The sequence below is a fragment of the Salvelinus sp. IW2-2015 genome, unplaced genomic scaffold, assembly GCF_002910315.2.
Source record: "Salvelinus sp. IW2-2015 unplaced genomic scaffold, ASM291031v2 Un_scaffold1588, whole genome shotgun sequence".
NCBI lineage: Eukaryota > Metazoa > Chordata > Actinopteri > Salmoniformes > Salmonidae > Salvelinus > Salvelinus sp. IW2-2015.
The window spans coordinates 92,092-103,570 of NW_019943012.1; the positions used below are offsets into that span (position 1 = coordinate 92,092).

The 11,479-nt window shown below is 47.0% G+C and overlaps 1 pseudogene; it reads right to left on the reverse strand.

Moving 5' to 3' along the window:
• Positions 1-11,479, reverse strand: part of LOC112071342 (F-box/LRR-repeat protein 2-like) — a 47,101-nt pseudogene that overhangs the window by 8,516 nt on the left and 27,106 nt on the right.

Below are 11,479 nucleotides of genomic sequence, written 5' to 3' on the forward strand. Positions count from 1 at the left end.
GGGCGTGTAGTCGTGAGGGGGGTAAAGTGAAGCTAGTAAACAGGCCTCATCAGCGATGTCCGTCAAGAGGAGGTACCCTCACATCAGACAGTACGAGCAGATACATGCGTGGTACGGTGTACGAGGGGGTAAGGGGGTGACTCAGTCGCACAAACAGGATAGCTGACCATATCACAATAGACAAGCGGTCGTCAGGGGGCCTCACGTACACAGCAGTATAACTGTAGGTAAGGGCTAAGATGTGACTCAGACAGGGCGCTCTAGCGCAACAGGCGAGTAGTGTAGACAGTCAGTGGGCCTCACCAGCCAGTAACATCAGTGATGACATCTGGCTCAGTGGAGTTAGGGGGCGTCACCGGTAGAAGTGATAAGTCAGTCAACAGGAGTAGTCCATACCCTACGACAGTAACAGCAAGTGATAGTGTCGTCTGTCAGTGGTAGGGGGCCTCCGGTCAATGTGACTAGACAAACAGGAATAGACGTAGTGAGGATGACAGTCAGTGAAGCGAGCGCACGTAACTCACTGTAGGTACGTGGTGGTCGTCAGTAAGTGACTAGGAGAACCAATGGACTAGACTAATAAACAGTAGCAGGCGATGTCGATCGTATGTGATGTGAGTCAGGGAGAAGACGCTCTCACAGCTACATATAGGTACATGGGTAGTCCAGATTAATTTTGGTGAAGCTGTTTAGTCACGTTATCTACCTCAGTGTGTGGCGTCTGGAGTGTTGGAGAGCTCATGCTATCCTTAATCAGTTTATGGCTTGGGCGGGGTGTAATCGTCGATCAGTTAGGTAGTAGTACCTTATCACGCGCTGTGGGTGTGCGTTAACAGTAGGGTTAGTAGTCAACGTCATAACGCGCTTTGTGGGGCTCAGTACACAGTTAGTTAGTAGTAGTAATTAGGCTTGGGGGTTGTGTAACACTCTACGCTGAGTTAGGTGTAGTCGATTCAGTGGGCTTTGGGGGTCACTAACGTTAAGTACCGTGAGTTGATTGTCGTCAGTGAGTGGGGCTCTACGCGGTGGTTTAAGTAGTGTTCGTTCAGTGTAAGTAGTGTAACCTCGAAGCCTTGGGGTTGTGTGATACCGTTAGTTAGTAGTAAGTATTATGGGCGTTGGGCCTGGCTCACCGACGCTGGTTCGTCTAGTGAGGGCCTCGACTCGTGTCTGTTGTTGTCACGATGAGGGTTGGTGGCACTGGTTCAACCCGTGTGTGTCTGTCAGTGGGCCTCACCGTGTGGTGTCTGTCAGTGGGCCTCACCGTGTGTGTCCCTGTCAGTGGGGCCTCAGATCAGGATGTGTCTGTCATGCTGGGTGCCGTGCAGGAGGAGATAGACCTACAGTCTCTGTGATTGTCGTCATGTACGTCGGTGGCTGCATCGAGGTTTGAGATCGCTACTGTCATGTGGGTAAGCCTGCCCTATATCTGCGTCGTGTGCTGACATCGCTCATGCTTGGTATCATAGAGTCGCTCGTGAGTTGGCAGGGAGCTCGGCCCCTGGCTTTGCTCCGGTGATGCTTTGGCATATGCATGTTGGCTATATGACCTTCATCGTGGTGTCTGTCAGTGGCTGTACGCACCCCTCATCGTGTGATCGCTGTCCAGTGTGGCGCCACACTCGATGCCACGCACGCTTGCCAGCGACCAAGTGGTGACTGCGTGTCGGTCAGGCCTAGTCAGGAGATGCCTCTCGAACCTCAGGCTGCAGGCCTGTGTGATGCATACACCAGTTTTTGGACTCCTGACGGGCCGAGTGATCTGACTCAGTGAGCGACTCACCAGCTGTCGTCAGTGGGCCTCACCGTCCATCTCTGCGCGTTGTCGTTACGTCCCTCTTGGTGCCCTCACTCGGCTCTCTATTCTTCTGCTCGTCGTTCTATGGCGGTCGTGCCACACTGTCCTCGTGTGCTGTTCTATGGTGAGGGTGGTAGTCCTCCCACTGGCGAGAATGTCTGTCAGTATGAGCGGCTTGTGCCTCAACCTTCAGTTAACACATAGAGGTGAGAGAGGGTGTCTGGTACATGGTGGGTGCTATCATCCCGCGAGCATTGGATACTGTCAGTACAGGGAGTCTCTACACAGGCGTGCTTCGTCTCTCGACTACAACTACACTCTCGTGGTGCGATCTTGTCGACTCTATCTCTTGTGAGCACTCACTCATGTTGCGTCTAATTGACAGTGTATCTTCTGTAATGTTCCATTGTACGTCTGTAATTCTAAAGACCAGTGTTGGAACACCAATATGCAGTCTCGTCTGTCTGTCTAGCTCGTCTGCGCTCCCCTCATGTCTCTGCGTCTGTCTGTCCGATGTCTGCTCCTATCAGTCACTCTATTCTCGTCTGCTGATGCTTCTATGTGACGCATGTACTAGTTTGAGAGATGCTAAATCAGCTCTGAGCTAATATGAAGCCTTCATGCGATGTGGAGGCTGCCTGTATGCTGTGTCACGAGCTGAGTTGAGGGGCGCTATAGTCTGAGTGTGGGATGTATGCGTCAGTGGGCCCATGAAGTGAGCTCCTTCATCCCATAGCGGGTCCGTTTTCTGCACACTGAGTATAACCAGATGGACCCCTATAACGACTTCACCGATGCCTCAGTGTTCACGGTGCATGTACAGGATTCAGCGGCCTCTCGAATGGCGCAGATAGTGCGAGTTGTAAGATGTGCACTCACATCGGGCGTGTCGTGCAGTCTCATGAGGGTATGTAAACGCCATCTCACCCGGAGTGTGTGTCGTTGGGAAGTGGGCTCCATCACGGGAGATGTGACTGACGTCAGCTCGGACCTCGTGCACCCCCTCATAGTAATGTGATAGTGCAGTCACCGAGTGGGGCTGCCCATCACCGGGATGTTAGACGGAATCAGTGTGTCAGATACGGCTGGGCCTCACCCTCATATGTTGGGTATAGTCTCAAGAGGATTGCAGTCGAGGGGGCTCATAGGGACTGCAATAACGATTCACCGATGGGACCGTGTGTGTCGTCAGTCCATAAGGGATGTAACGGGGAATCACCCTGCAATCCGGGCTGCATAAGGGATGATGTGATGCGATATCAAGTCCAGTATGGGGCTCACTACGGGATGTAAGTTCATTGAGTGCATCCGTCGACCGATGGGCTCATCAGGTGATGTAGGAGATTCACTCCACGACTGGGTGTTGTTGTCGTCAGTCAAAGGGTGGGAGAGCCCCTCCGATTCACCCAATGGGCGTGCTAGTGTCGTCCGAGTCCCCGTCACTCTTTCGCAGATGTTAAGGTTGTGATACTGTCTATGAGTGGGAGAGCCTCATCGATGATGCGTGTCTTGGTACAGATCAATGGGTTGGCAAATAAGTATTGTGAGTGTCTGATCAAATTGGAGAGATGTGATGTGTTAACCTCATACGATGTCTGTCTTAGTAGCCAAAACTCTAATTTGTTTGATTGAGCGAAAGAAACTTGTGATGGTGGTCTGAAAAGGCGTACGTGTAGAATTGGAGCTGTTCTATAGAGCTATATTGAAGACTCGTCACTAGTAAACTTCCGACTCTGCTGATGTCTGTCATGTACAGGGTCATCCACTACCACACCACATCGTGTGTCTGTCAGACTAGAGGCCATCATCAGTTAGCTGATATTATTCCATATACAATACATTCATACAACTTGAGTGGGATTGTACATACATACACTTAGCACACCATACCTACATCTCGACGATATCATACATGATGGCATACATATGAACTATTACATTCGTCATACCAGGTCTGTAGTCATACAGGACATACCTAATCCAGTGTGTACATCGATCAGTCGGACACATGCCTCACCTACATACATACAGGCTGACATGTCGATCTAGTAGCAATACATGAGGCATCACATACATACATACATCATACGAGCTGTGATCAGTCTATGAGCACACCCAGGGGACTCACCGCGTGTCGTCAGGGGGCCTCACCCAGAGTATGTCGTCAAGTGGCCCTCACCGTGGTGTCGTCAGTGGGCCTCACCGTGTGTGTCCGTCAGTTGGGCTCTCTCACCCCAGTGTGGTGTCGTCAGTCTGGGGTCCTCATACCTCAGGAAAGTATCATGTGATGTCGTAGTACCCCTTGTGACTTATTCCATAGGTGTTGTTTTGGTTACACGCCACACACAGTACAAACACAGTGTGTACGTCCAGTCTTCTACAACCACAATGGAACAAAAGGGCCTACACCTTTTGTAACAGAATTTGTCAGTTCGCAATCAATATGAAATAAACAAATATTTACTTTACAATAGTAATGGGACAGGGCTCACCGGTGTGTGTCCGTCAGTGGCCTCCATGACGCCTCAATACAATGTTAGAAGAATTCCCGAGCCGTGTTGTTGCGTCAGTCAGTGATGTGACCACGCTAGTGCACGTCTTTCTGGGTAAGTCTCTCCTAAGAAAGCTTTTGGGGTCACGATCCACGCTGGGGAGTTGGTGCAATATTTAGAGAAAATGTTTGGGTTTTAAAAATCTTCAAGCTTCTGTCAAGTTGGTTGTTGAATCATTGGCTAGACAAGCCATTTAAGTTTTGCCAGGTGACCTCGATATTTCAAGTCACAAACTGTAACTAAGGCGCACTCCAGTGAACAGTATTCCGAAAGTGTGTGTCATCGTCGTTGTTTGGGTCAAGATACAGGTCATGGGCCACTCACTTGGTAAGGACAACGCCCCAGAAGGTATATTCCTGGGTGTGGTGTCCCCTGAGGTCAGTTGTAAGTTTTGGCCTTTTTGGTGTTTGGTAGGTGTGAAGGTCAATTACTCTTCCCAGTGTTCTGTCTATGGAAAACAGACGAATCACCACCAGGGTGGTTTCCTGATGTCTGGTTGCTCTTAGCTTCTAATTTTTCGTTTTAATTTTATCCTAAAAACTCCTAGTGTTGCTGATGACAGGTCATCGTCCATAAACGGAATGATGCAGCCACCAACGCTATGCTGCTGAAAATAGAAGAAGTGGTATTCTTTCGCTCTGGTGACTGTGTCGTCGTTTGATTTGCCCTGCTAACAATCACACGTGGTGTCTTGTCAGTGTGTTCAAGACCATAGTTCATGGTTCTTTGTCATACGGACGGCCTCATCGGTGTGCTGTCAGGGGCCCATCATCTCTGATGTGTGTACTGCCACAGATTAGAGGACACATACACATCAGAGTAAGATTGTGGTCTGATGTCATAATGTGAGTGCCGTCAATCAGTGTATTATGTCTCTGTCAGGGGGTCGTCTCATTTCGTCGATGAGCTGATCAGTACCAGGGCCTCATCGTGTGTCTGTCTAGTGTGCCTTCTCTATGTCACTGCAGTGGGCCTCATCGTGTGTCTGTCAGTGGGCCTCATCGTGTGTCAGTGGGTCAAGTGGGCCTCATCGTGTGTTGTCAATATCTATTTGTGGATGCTTGCCTACTTGAGAATCATGTTGGCTATATGACCTTCATCGTGTGTCTGTCATGGGCCTCATCGCGTGTCTGTCAGTGGGCCTCATCGCGTGTCGTAGTGCGGCCTGCGATTCGGTGCGGCCTCACCGTGTCTGTCGGTGGGCCTCACCCGTGTCTGTCGGTGGCCTCACCGCGTGTCTGTCGTGGGCCTCACCGCGTGTCTGTCGGTGGGCCTCACCGCGTGTCTGTCGGTGGGCCTCACCGCGTGTCTGTCGGTGGCCTCTCGACCGCGTGTCTGTCGGTGGGCCTCACCGCGTGTCTGTCGGTGGGCCTCACCGCGTGTCTGTCGGTGGCCGTCACCGCGTGTCTGTTAGTGGGCCTCACCGCGTGTCTGTCAGTGGGCCTCACCGCGTTGCTGTCAGTGGGCCTCACCGCGGTGTCTGTCAGTGGGCCTCACCGCGTGTCGTCAGTGGGCCTCACCGTCGTGTCGTCAGTGGGCCTCACCGCGTGTCGTCAGTGGGCCTCACCGCGTGTCGTCAGTGGGCCTCATCGTACGTGTTCGTCAGTGGCCTCATCGTGTTATAAGAAAGGGGGACGTTTCTTACTTGAGTCGGGGGCAGTTTGAGCCCCAGAGCGGTGAGAGAGGCGTCTGTAATTTACTGCAGCCAGAGATACACAGCATCTGCAGTTTGGTGGCACCCCGACACAGACTGACCAAGCCATCATCAGTATCTGCTGTAATCACACACACACACAAAATCATCTGCACCGCTTATAAATAACCACACATTACACACACATTATCTGTCTTTCAATCCCTACTCCCCCCCCCCCCCCCAACACACACACACACACACACAACCACACACACACACACACACACACAACACACACACACACACCACACACACACACACACAGCCTCCATCTCTGTCTACTGAGCAGGTCTTGCATGTTGATAGTGGTTAGTTCAGGACAGTGTTTCTGTAGTGGTTTCACAGTGCTCCATCCTCCAACTGTAGAGAACAGAGAGAAACAATCACCTACTGACAATCAATACAATCATGTTTATTTGTGTGTGTGTGTGTGTGTGTGTACCTGTGTGCAGCACGTAGGACCAGGCTTGTAGGTTGTTACAGCCCCTGGTCAGAGCCTCGATGCCATCTCTGGTGATTTGGTCACACCACGACAGGTTTAATGTCTCCAACATACTACAGCCATCCACTAAGCAGAGACCACACACACACACACAGTTTTCTTACTAAGTATTACACTGTAATTTATGTTACTGTTTCCATTGGAATGTACCCGGTAATGATATGGTAACCACGGGGGATCTGTTGTACCCGGTAATGATACGGTAACCGGTAACTACGGGGGGATCTGTTGTACCCGGTAATGATACGGTAACCACGGGGGGGGGATCTGTTGTACCCGGTAATTATACGGTAACCACGGGGGGATCTGTTGTACCCGGTAATTATACAGTAACCACGGGGGGATCTGTTGTACCTGGTAATAAATTGTGTTTGTTGTAATGAATCCTAAAGAAACAAACATCTAATTTATTACTATGTATCTACCATTTTACCCTTCTAGTAAATACCTTTGTAATTTCTGGACCGTAAAATAAAACTGCAACCCTTGAGCCTTGGCCAGAAGAAGTAGTGCACTACATATGGAATAGAGTAGTGTTTGGGACACTCACCTGAGAGCTTTGAGGGAGTGGTTGGTAACAGACACGCAGGAAAGTGAGGTCCAGCTGTTTGAGTTTGCAGCAGAACTTGGAGAGGCTGAGACAGGTGCTGTCTGTGATCTTAGTGCAGCCGTTCAGATTCAACACCTCGATGTTACGGCAGTTCTGGGAAAACGTCCTGACAGGTGACAGAGTCATCAGAGGTATACAAATACCAAAGTCATGGAGAAGTAATTGTATCACGAGGAATGCGCATCTTTCGCTTTCAAGACGATTGGATACTTATCTAGATACATGCTCCGATACGATACAGGAACGATACGTTTAGTTTGAAACGATTCAGTGAGATTCGGTTTGAATGGGGAACGAATCGATGCTATACAATGTACTAACATTTTTTGGCATAAACACACCACATTTTCCATTCTAAATTCAAATCTGCTGCTGATGGAGCTCATAAATCGGCCCTCCCCGAGCTGGATCTGTCTGAGCTGACGTGTGTGTGTGTGTGTGTGTGTGTGTGTGTGTGTGTGTGTGTGTGTGTGTGTGTGTGTGTGTGTGTGTGTGTGTGTGTGTGTGTGTGTGTGTGTGTATAAATGAATTATAGTGCCTTCAGAAAGTATTCACACCCTTGACTTATTACGCGTGTTGCGTTACAGACTGAATTTAAAATAGATTTAATTGAGATTTTGTATCACTAGTCTACACACAAAAGCCTCCAAATTAATTTAAAAAAATGAAAAGCTGAAATGTCTAGAGCCAAAAATAGTGCTTACCATTAACCAAATTCATTTATTTGAATTCCATTTTGTTCCGTTTTTTTTCTGTGAGCTCAATGCACAGTTTCTCTAGAGATAATCAGATCCAGCCTAAAATGTGAGATGTAGTAGGAAGTTGTAGTTTCCAACAGGCCAATATTATACATAGTTTAGAGCATAAAAACCTGGTAATTAAACTACAATGACCTATAATCCATTGCGCATCTACTTGTCCGGTCTGTGTTTCTCTTTCACGCCTGCTCCTGAAGAGAGAAGAATGCGTGACCCTGAGGTGAATATAGAGAGCAGCTGGTGCTTCGCGAGACATCTGAAAATACATTCTACCATCATTAGACTTTTATTTGTTGTTTTATTCTGTGTTAAACGTGACAAAGAAATGAACTATGTCCTGAACACAAAGGTGTTATGTTTGGGCAAATCAAACGACGACAACATCACAGAGTACCACTCTTCATATTTTCAAGCATGGTGGTGGCTGCATCATGTTATGGGCATGCTTGTCATCAGCAACCACTAGGGAGTTTTTTAGGATAAAAATAAAACGGAATAGAGTAAAGCACAGGAAAACCTGGTTCAGTCTGTTTTCCAACAGACACTGGGAGATAAATTGACCTTAACCTAAAAACACAAGGCCAAATATATACACTGGCGTTGCTTACCAAGATGACATTGAATGTTTCCTGAGTGGCCTAGTTAAGTTTTGACTTGAAAATCTATGGCAAAACTTAAATGGCTGTCTAGCAATGATCAACAACCAACTTGACAGAGCTTAGAAGAATTTTAAAAAGATGTCTAAATATTGCACAATCCAGGTGTGCAAAGCTCTTAGAGACTTACCCAAAAAGACTCACCAGCTGTATATCACTGCGCAAAGGTGATTCTAACATGTATTGACTCAGGTGTGTGAATACTTATGTAAAGTAAATATTTTTGTATTTCATTTTCAATAAATTTGTAAAAAATCGTTTTGTCATTGTGTGTAGAAGGGTGTTTTGTTTTAGGCTGTAACAAAAAACATATGGATAAGTCAAGGGGTATTGAATACTTTTGAAAGTACTGTGTGTGTGTGTATGTATGTATGTATGTATGTATGTATGTATGTATGTATGTATGTATGTATGTATGTATGTTGTGTGTGTGTGTGTATGTTATTATGTATGTATGTATGTATGTATTGTATGTATGTATGTATGTGTGTGTGTGTGTGTGTATGTATGATGTATGTATGTATGTAGTTATGTATGATGTTGTGTGGTGTGTGTGTGTGTATGATGTATGTACGTTGAAGTCGGAAGTTTACATACACTTAGGTTTGAGCCATTAAACTCGTTTTTTCAACCACACAAGTTTCTTGTTAACAAACTAAAGTTTTGGCAAGTCGGTTAACACATCTACATCTACTTTGTGCATGGACAAGTCATTTTTTCAACAATTGTTTACAGACAGATTATTTCACTATAATTCACTTAAAACATTTGAAAATCGGGGAACCGTTGCCCATTGGTGAATCGTTACATCCCTTTGAGCCCATCGGTGAATCGTTACATCCTATGAGGCCCATCGGTGAATCGTTACATCCCTATGAGCCCATCGGTGATTCGTTACATCCCTATGAGCCATCGGTGATTCGTTACATCCCTATGAGCCCATCGGTGAATCGTTACATCCCTTATGAGCCATCGGTGAATCGTTACATCCCTATGAGCCCATCGGTGATTCGTTACATCCCTATGAGCCCATCGGTGAAATCGGTTACTCCCTATGAGCCCATCGGTGAATCCGTTACATCCCTATGAGCCCATCGGTGAATCGTTACATCCCTATGAGCCCATTGGTGAATCGTTACATCCCTTTGAGCCCATCGGTGAATCGTTACATCCCTATGAGCCCATCGGTGAATCGTTAGTGAATTGGTTATACTAAGAGTGAAAGAGGCCCTATGGAGAAGGACTCACTTCATGGATGCGTCTCCCACACTGAGACATCCCCTCAAACTCAGCTGCCTCAGGAAGCCTCCACATCGCTTAGAGATGTTCTCCACTACTCTACCCTGGAGAGAGAGACAGAGACAGAGAGATAGACAGACAGACAGAGACAGAGAGAGAGAGAGAGAAACAGAGAGATCATTTTTAACCAGTCTTTAATGGTACAATTTAACTTACAAAAAACATGACAAGAGAGAGGTCAAGAGAATGACAGAGAGAGAGTGTGATAGAGAGAGAGCCTGGTGTGAATGTGTATATATGTAGGATCAACTCCCCTGACCTCTCACCTCTATGTCTGTCTGGAAGTTGAACAGGTCAATCTTCTGCCAGTTACTACCATCCAAGGCCAGGACATTCCACGCCTGAGAAGAGAGAAAGAAAGACAGAGAGTGATGGAAAGAGGGAGAGGAAGAGAGAGTGACGGGTGTGGTCAGTCATAGGCCCTCAGATCCTCAAAAAGTTCTACAGCTGCACCATTGAGAGCATCTTGACTGGCTGCATCACCACTTGGTCTGGCAACTGCTTGGCATCCGATTGCAAGGCGCTACAGAGGGGGGTGCGTACAGCCCAGTACATCACAGGGGGCCGAGCTCCCTGCCATCCAGGACTTCTATACCAAGCGGTGTCAGAGGAAGGCCTTAAAAATAGTCAAAGCCTCCAGCCACCGAGTCAAAGCCTACAGACTGTTCTATCTGCTCCTGCACGGCAAGCGGTACCAGTGCACCAAGTCTGGAACCAACAGAAGCCTGAACAGCGTCTACCCCCAAGCCATAATACTACTAACTAGTTAACCCCCAAGCCATAATACTACTAACTAGTTAACCCCCAAGCCATAATACTACTACTAACTAGTTAACCCCCAAGCCATAATACTACTACTAACTAGTTAACCCCCAAGCCATAATACTACTACTAACAGATTACCCCAAGCCCATAATATATTAAACTAGTTAACCCCCAAGCCATAATACTACTAACTAGTTCACCAAATATCCTACCTGAACTATATGTACTGTAACTCTTTTGACTCATCACATATGCTGCTGCTACTGTTTATTATCTATCCTGTTGTCTAGTCACTTTACCCCTACCTACAGTATACTGCTGTTACTGTCTATTATCTATCCTGTTGTCTAGTCACTTACCCCTACCTACAGTATATGCTGTTATTGTCTATTATCTATCCTGTTGTCTAGTCACTTTACCCCTACCTACAGTATACTGTGTTACTGCTATTATCTATCCTGTTGTCTAGTCACTTTACCCTACCTACAGTATACTGCTGTTACTGTCTATTACTATCCTGTTGTCTAGTCACCTTACCCCTACCTACAGTATACTGCTGTTACTGTCTATTATCTATCATGTCTAGTCACTTTACCCTACCTAAGTATACTGATGTTACTGTCTATTATCTATCCTGTTGCCTAGTCACTTTACCCCTACCTACAGTATACTGCTGTTACTGTCTATTATCTATCCTGTTGTCTAGTCACTTTACCCCTACCTACAGTATACTGCTGTTACTGTCTATTATCTATCCTTTACCCTACCTACAGTATACTGATGTTACTGTTTTATTATCTATCCTGTTGTCTAGTCATTTACCCCCTACCTACAGTATACTGC